Source organism: Coffea arabica, chromosome 8c, assembly GCF_036785885.1.
Source record: "Coffea arabica cultivar ET-39 chromosome 8c, Coffea Arabica ET-39 HiFi, whole genome shotgun sequence".
Lineage (NCBI taxonomy): Eukaryota > Viridiplantae > Streptophyta > Magnoliopsida > Gentianales > Rubiaceae > Coffea > Coffea arabica.
In genome coordinates this window covers 4,681,630-4,688,664 of record NC_092325.1, presented here as the reverse complement: position 1 = coordinate 4,688,664, position 7,035 = coordinate 4,681,630, and the positions used below count along the sequence as shown (strand labels likewise).

Sequence of the window (7,035 nt, the reverse complement as noted above, 5' to 3'; positions counted from 1 at the left end):
TGTGATAGGTTGCAATTTTATCATTTATTTTATTATTAATTTTTCCTATTACCTGACCCGATGTGGATTAATTGTTAGATTCTACTCACTTTTCGTAATTTGTATTTATTTCAGGGAGTAGAACGGAAATACCATAATAAGTGTCAATTTGACAGTCATCAGGAAAGAATTCAAGTAGCAGGCATCCGGGGGTATTTTTGAAATATCAAAACGTGACCCTTTTTGGTAATTTACGGAAGACAGCATAAAAGAAGAAAAGGAACGAAGGGCTGGAGTCTTCTTCTTCCTCTCGGGAGAGAACCGCCGCACAGCACAGAGAGACTAATTAGATACGAAATGGAAATGGCAATTGATGAGCACTAGCTGGATGTTTTAGCCTTTGACTTTTCTTAGTTGTTTAGTTCTTTCTTAGTACTTACCTTTTCATTCCGTGGATGCGAGGAACATTAGGAAAACATTAAATCATCTCCTGTTCCTTTGCTTTTCTTTATCCCTTTGACCAAATTTAATTTGCCCATCTTTCACCTGATGGCCGCGGCTCTTTTGCCAATTTTGTGTCGGCTTTGTTCAGTAAGAATGAACTAATTTCTCTTGTCTAGTCAAGGGACAACGGATGCTTTGGGTCACCTAAAACTGTGAAATCGATTTAATTTTATCTTTTCCTTTATTTACTGGTATTCGCATATTTCTTGGTTGCAGTACTTATGATTATTTAATTAATTGATTGTCTTGAATCCGGATAATTAGTTAATTTAGTAATCTATTGTCAATTAGGACATTAAGTCCGTAATTGTTTAATTGCCTTGATATAGTAACAACTGGCATGATTGGATTTGTGCCAGGAGAATACGCGGGCTAATCTAAAATAACCCTGGTAGTACGTTATTTGGTTAGAATAGGGCTCCTCTAATACGTAAGGCAACTAGGAAATTAAATCTTACGGGTGTACCTAAGATTATTTCTCAATTAGAGCAATGGTTAACGGGCGTACCTTAATTACCGACACAGTAAGGAGGGGTTGATTGTCATCGCTTGTTTGGCAGTTATAATCTATTTATTAGCAAATAATTGGAATTGACTTTGCATCGATGATCAATTAGGTAAACCATTGCTGAAGTTATTCTTTGGCTAGATTATTAGTTATCATTCATTTGATTTTCGTAAATTGTTATTTAATTTTTAGTAGTTTCTTAGATTTTATTTGAATTTCTTTGTTTGTCGTCTTCTGCACAAAAATACTCCCCTGGTTATTGTGAATTTGAAAAGAAGCAATTACACCTAATCCCTGTGGATTCGACCCTACTTACCACTATTTACAGAAATTACTTTTAATTTGAGCAGGTTTTATTATTGCACAGGCCGACAACCTGTCAATATGAAAAACGTGAAAAATAAGATTGAATAGATTCCGACTTTTCCATCATCGCAAGTTCATTTACTCTTCAACATCATCAAATTATTTTCCTGGGCCTTGTCGATTCCATTGTATGTCTTCTTCAGTATATCCCAAACCTATTTTGTCATATGATCAGTCGAAGTAATTTTTTGAAAAGTTGACATACCAACTATTTGATGAATCTGCGAAAATGCCACACAATCCTTCATCTTTTCACCTTCACTAGCATCCTAAGCAAGTGTTGTTCCCATATATCGATGTAACTCATATGCCTTTAGGTAAGTTATTATTTGTTTCTGTAAAAAATTGAACTCTGCCTTTATTTTGAATTTTTGAGTTTTTGAATAGAACAAACAATATTTGAGTTGGGGTTAGGGTTTGTAATACTTCTACTACAACTCTAGTATCACTCTGACGGATCCAAATTAATAATCAAACATAAATCCATAGGAAAAATGTGCAGGAGATCGATTAAGAGGTGTAGGAAAGTAATCCACAGGATAAATAATACAAACGAATCACACACTCAAGAAATAGGTTAGCAGTGGAATGTTTATAAACAATCGGAACGGCTCAAGAAAGAACGAAACGAAGCAAGGCAAAAGTTTCGGGAGGCAAACTCTCTAATTCTTTAATTTCCAATTCCTGATGCGCACACACACCAATTAGTACTACTAGCAGTAGTATTTATAGACTAGCTAGTTTCCTAAATAGCTAGACACAAGTTCTGAGTTGGTAAAGAAAACTAAGGGTACGTTTGGTTCTATAGAATTAGAATTGAATTAGAATCAAAATTCTATAGAATTGGAATTCTATGAATTGGAATTCCAAGTCATTTCAATTCTTTCGTTTGGAAAATGCATAGAATTGATACGGAATTTATTTGGAATTCCAAATTCTTTGTTTGCATGAGAGAAGAATTCATTAGGAATTAGAATTGTTTTCAAGAAAATTGCTTACATAAAATTTTTCTTTTTTTTTCTATATAATAATTTCTTTTTTTCTTACATTTAGCTAATTTTTACTAAAGATTTAAAAGAAAAAATCAATTTGTGCCTTTAATAATTTATTTTTTCTCACTCTCATATCAATTTCTTTGGTGAGCATTTCCTTTAGCATGTTTTGATCCATTATCCCTTTTTGTGAAGAAATATTTCCCCATCTCAGCCGTGGTATTTTCAACTGTGTTTTGATATATATTTAATAAAGCAAAATTCTTTCTTATTTCTAATACTTATGCAAAATTCAAAAAAGATTTCATCCATCATAATAGCTATGCACAACTAAAACTCAAACTCCTCCATTAAGTACCAATGGCATGATAAAACTATGAGAGAGGAAAAGTTTGAAGCAATTTTTCACTCATGTGACAATAACTACAAAATCAAGAAGCAATATTTCATGAAAGAAAAAGATAAGAAAACAATCAGTTACAAATAAATCCTTCATATGTAACAAAAACTCTTGATCAAATGCTTCAACTGTATAAACCCAGTTTTGGGATGTTTCATTCCACTAGTATTGAAAGGTGACACGCTGCCACTTTGTCCTGGACTCTCTTCTCTAACAGCAATCTTCAGAGATAAGCAAAACATAAGCCCATGGTCAAAAATTTTCAGAAAGTTTTCACCTCAAACGAATTTCCTCCTTTACAGAATCTTTGGCATCATCCGTAGTAGTAACTGCGACAGGCAGCTTGGATCTCATAGTATTCAGAACAAGGACACGCTCAGCAGCCACCTGCAAACTACTACGGATGCAGATACGTTTGACCCAAAACTTCAAGAACAGTTTTGAACAAAAACCTGCATCACTTGTTACCAACAAACCATAAATATCTCATCTTGTGCAATTCATTGATTTTTAAAGAGAAAATTATCAGTAGAAAGGTGTGCAGCCAAACGTACACAAATCCACATGCATAAACAGATATTATGCATGCATAAACCCATATGTAAATCCAGTGAAATAATCTGATATTAATCACATGGTTCATGGTTGTACAAGTGAAGTTGCTCCAGTCCCTACAAGAGAGCTTCTTCGACCTTTTGCAAAGAATGCTCAAGATCATATATTCTCACAACTTGCTGCCATATTTAAGGGTCTAGTTGTCTATCGACACCAAACAAACATCAAGCCATATACAACATGTTTTGCACCTTTAAGTCGCAAACTGAAAGACCTGAAAGCAAGATTCAAATGATAAAAGCAAATTACCTCACAATCCACCTAAAGAAAGTATAGGTCATGATCAGTCCAGCAAAAATGTAAAAGTCAACAATCACATGTTTACAAGCAGAATGGACATTCTTAGCCAGCAAAAGAAGAAATAACTTTGTGGGATAATCACATGTTTAGACAAATTGAATATGGAATGCAAATGAAGACAAGACTCATACTTCTCGGGCATTCTTTTCTGTATCCAACAAATGATTTGCTAGCTTCTTTATTACTATTATTTTTAGGCTAAATTGATCTACTAGCTTAATAACTGATAAAAGAAATAAACTGGTCATCATAATTCAGAACTTAGCAAAAGAAAAATAAAACTTATAAATCCAGAAAATAAACATCAACAATCTGTAAAATGAAGAAAGTGAACATTCCAAGCCAAAATCAAGAATGGAAGGTAAATTTGTCCCCTACAGTAGTAAAATTGTGCACATATTCTTCATTTAAAGTTACATTTTCACATTACTGAATGGCAACACATTGGTGATAAGAAAGTTAAGCAGTCTTAAGTATGAAGAAACAGTGGCTATTGACTGGCATGCTACTTACACAACTACAACTAGTAGTCATCAGAAGACAATGTTCCTAAAAAATGCAAGTGTAATTCCATTGTACCAATCAAAGCGTAATAACAAAAACAAGACCAGCAGACATGGCAGAACATAATATCTCACTCGACCATCATAAATAATAGGAGCTAAGCAAGCTTAGCAATTTAGTAGTTCCATTCAGTTGAAAATCTGTCCAATTCCACCAAGTTTTCTTGATCTTTTCTGTTATTAGTTTGTTTTTTCCACTCCTGCAATATACAAATATTATTCATTTTCATACTAAAAATACAAAAAGTTTCCCTAACAAGTAAATTCCTCAATTTTTCCGATCCGCAATGATCAACAAGCAAAGAATATAGAAAAATAAAAAAACCCCCTTTCCCATTTTTCATGCTAATTTCAAAAACACATGGAGATGAACCCGCATCAGCATCTAATAAAATATTTCACAACTACTTCACCAGCAATTGGTAACAAACATTAAAGAAAATTATATAAGAAAATGCATACTTGAAATAGCCAGAAAGTTGTAGCTATTATTACCAGAAAATGCATCTCAAAACCTTCAAAACCTTTTCAAAGGATGATATATACAAATTCGACCTTTCATCTTCATCACCACAAACATTTTTAATTATTCCTAATAAAAAGAGAACCATCTAAAAACTAGGGACCACACTAACTAATTAAAATGAAATAAAAAAGAACAGGGCAACAGAGTACTACTTTTTTTTCTATCCTCGTCCCAACGTTGAATTAGAAGCAAAAAAATAGTAGTAAATTTATAACATTAATGGCAAACATTATCAGAGGAACAACCCAAAATAATCAATCTTTGATTGGCAGAAATTTAAATGTGAATATACCATCATAAATCCTGAATTTGTCGAGAATTGAGAATTGAAGGAGTGGAAGGAGAGTGAGGATGAGAGGATGCGATCGCGATGGTGACAGCAATGGAAGTAATGGCAAAGGTAAAGGTGGGAGGCACAATTCAAGATAGGTAGGAAACGAAAGAAAGGAGACCAAAATATAACTCAATCTGTAAATTTCACCCACTCGATGCTGCAGAGGAGAGAAGGAGTAGGAAAGGCCTGGAGGGGTTCCGGGAGAGGTGTTAGGAAAAGGAGGAGGCAGCGTCGGCAAAGAACGCTAGAGCAGATTAGGGTAGGTATGGCGATCCGCTCATGAAGAGAGAGAAAGAAGCCAGCTTTGTTTTCTTTTAATCCAGCTTTATAGTTGACCCGTTTTGGAGTTTTTATCCATTTAAAGTCCGCGCGTTGATCCGAATGGGAGTCTGGCCGTAGAATTGGAATTGGAATTCTTTGGTCTAGTCAAAGAATTGGAACCGTGGAATTCGATCAATATAGAATTGCAATTCAATTCTAATTCTATCGGAAAGGTAGTACCCAAACACAAGATTTAGAATTGGGGCTCCAATTCCAATTCTAAATCCCAATTCCATGGAAAACCAAACATACCCTAAATATAATTCGGATTTAAACTACTAATTACCAACTAAAGACAAAGGCTATTACCAAACAATTAGGAAACTACTAATAAACATAAAACTGTGATTTATCTCCTACAAGAGGCAAAGGAATAATTTCTTCTATTACTCGAAGGACTGCAGCTACACAACTTTTCTCACAAGAAAGCATGCAACCAAAGGGGCTATATCTATTCTCAAGAAACCCGCGGCTACTGACTTCTCTAGTCCTCTTGCGGCTACAATTCTATTACTACTACTACTATTACTAACCAGTTAAACAAAGCTAACCACTTACATAATGACATGTGGTCCACTAACTTGATATTAATTCACCTAGGATGGTTAAATTTTCTATAGGAAGTGGTAGTCACCTGGAGATTCCGGTGACTTCTCGCGATCATCTCCTTTGCCAGTGTGCCCACCTTCAAAATCCATATCAACTGCTATTGGGAGGGTAAATTTCAAACACTATTATCCACCTCCTGAATTAAGGAGATTTAAAATTTTTTTACACACAACTAAATATCGGAATTATGTCTTACCATGTGTCATAAAGACACTGAATAAAAAGCCCCTTTTATTATTATTAGCATTGTTATTTTCTGCATGTGTTGCGTGATCACATATTTTTAGGTTCAGTTTTCACTTGTTGGACTTTGAGATTAACATCTTTAATTAATTTTTTTCATCTTATTTATTTTAATCATCTTTTCTTTAGCCATTATTTTATGGGTAAATTACTTATTACCCCCTATAATTTTACATAATGCCAAATGACCCCCTAAATTTTTAAAATAACCACATAACCCCCTATAGTTTTATGTAAAGTGAAAAATAGATGGAATGCATAGTTAGTTAGGCATTTATACCAAACGCGCTCTGAAAGTGCATGTGATAAAAATTTAATCTCCATGTAATCCTCTTATAATTTATATAAGGGTTAATACCACTTTGTCCCCCCAAACTTTGGACGATTACCCACTTCAATCCCTAAACTTCAAAATGGGACACTTAAGTCCCTAAACTTATAAATACCTCCCACTTAAGGAAAATTGTTAACAAATCCTGAATGCCATTGGTGATCGAAGTGTCCCATTTTATAAGGGTTTAGGGATTTAAATGTCCCATTTTATAAGTTTAGGGACTTAAGTGTGAGGTATTTATAAGTTTAGGGACTTAAGTGTCCCATTTTGAAGTTTAGAGACTGAAGTGGGTAATCGTCCAAAGTTTGGGGGGACAAAGTGGAATTAACCCTTATATAAATATCCATTTTGCCCTCCGTGTGATTTTTGCATTTGTCCATCTAATTCTCCTATACTTTTATATAAGATAGTTAAACCGTCAATTGATTTAGCATTTAAATA

At 34.1% G+C, this 7,035-nt stretch overlaps 1 long non-coding RNA gene across 1 annotated transcript; it reads right to left on the bottom strand.

Moving 5' to 3' along the window:
- Nucleotides 1–2,672: 2,672 nt before the first annotated feature.
- Nucleotides 2,673–5,650, bottom strand: LOC113712996 (uncharacterized). The gene is made up of 2 exons (XR_003453409.2): nt 5,046–5,650; nt 2,673–3,578 (listed from the first exon to the last, which is right to left on the bottom strand). It is a non-coding gene; the product is annotated as an uncharacterized lncRNA (long non-coding RNA).
- Nucleotides 5,651–7,035: the final 1,385 nt, after the last annotated feature.